Below are 955 nucleotides of genomic sequence, written 5' to 3'. Positions count from 1 at the left end.
CCACCGTTACCTTCATAATTGACAGAAGCTTGGGCTGTGGAAATTTTATAAGATCTTTCAATTCCAGAACTTGAAGAAACACAGAACAAAACAGAAAGATAAATGATTTACATTACGTATTGTCAAATTGTTGGTAACAATAAAAACGTATCAATGCATGCTCCATTTCTATCTCTTGACTAAACAGACCAGAGAATCTCACAGAGAGAGAATAAAAAAAAGGATGAACAAATAAGAATCAACAACTATAACAGAGCACTCGAAGGAACAAAACTTCGAGTTTGAACAGAGAACGCGAGCAGAGTCACCTGCTTCACAGATGAGAACAGGTTTACCTCCACTCAGTTTCTTCGCAAACTTGGGTTGGGCCTTTTCGTATTCATCCTTCACATATCAAGTAGCTTCCTCAGCTTTCTCTGCATCCACAAAGGCTACACAACATCCCCTGAAGCCTGCACCACTGAACAGTGCTCCATATACACCAGGTGCATTCAGTAGAATCTTGTATAGCTGAATAAGTGGCTCCGAACCTTCACCAAAACCCTCACGTTTTAAGAAGAGAGAATGTAATGTCTGTGAAAGCATACTTGTAATCTGTTATCACTTTAAGTATGTTGGATTGGGAGACAAAGGAAGGAGAGAGAGAGAGTGTACCGCATTCGTAATTCTCAATAGAGCTCACGTATATTGATGAGAACCATGGAATAGATCTCCTCGGCGGCGAACTGTTTCTATTCGCCTCTGTAGTTGACGACGATCATTGGTTTATCGGCAGGAGCATGTAAGATCTTGAAAGGCCATAGCTTCATGTCACTTTGGACAGAGGTGTCAATAAATCTCTGAGCAATCAATCTCTTTGCATCTGTCACAACAAAACGAATTGAAAACAGATTTTATTCACACATTCAAATATCATCCACATACAATTAGATCTTCATATAAACCCAAAAAAAAA

The 955-nt window shown here is 39.3% G+C and overlaps 1 long non-coding RNA gene across 1 annotated transcript; it reads right to left on the bottom strand.

Annotated features, from left to right (window-relative positions):
• Window positions 1–88: 88 nt before the first annotated feature.
• Window positions 89–949, bottom strand: LOC106321988. Its single transcript, XR_001266177.1, has 2 exons — window positions 655–949; window positions 89–530 (listed from the first exon to the last, which is right to left on the bottom strand). It is a non-coding gene; the product is annotated as an uncharacterized LOC106321988 (long non-coding RNA).
• Between the last annotated feature and the right edge of the window lie 6 nt (window positions 950–955).

This window comes from Brassica oleracea, unplaced genomic scaffold (genome assembly GCF_000695525.1).
Source record: "Brassica oleracea var. oleracea cultivar TO1000 unplaced genomic scaffold, BOL UnpScaffold04537, whole genome shotgun sequence".
NCBI lineage: Eukaryota > Viridiplantae > Streptophyta > Magnoliopsida > Brassicales > Brassicaceae > Brassica > Brassica oleracea.
This window is presented reverse-complemented; position numbering and strand designations above follow the sequence as displayed.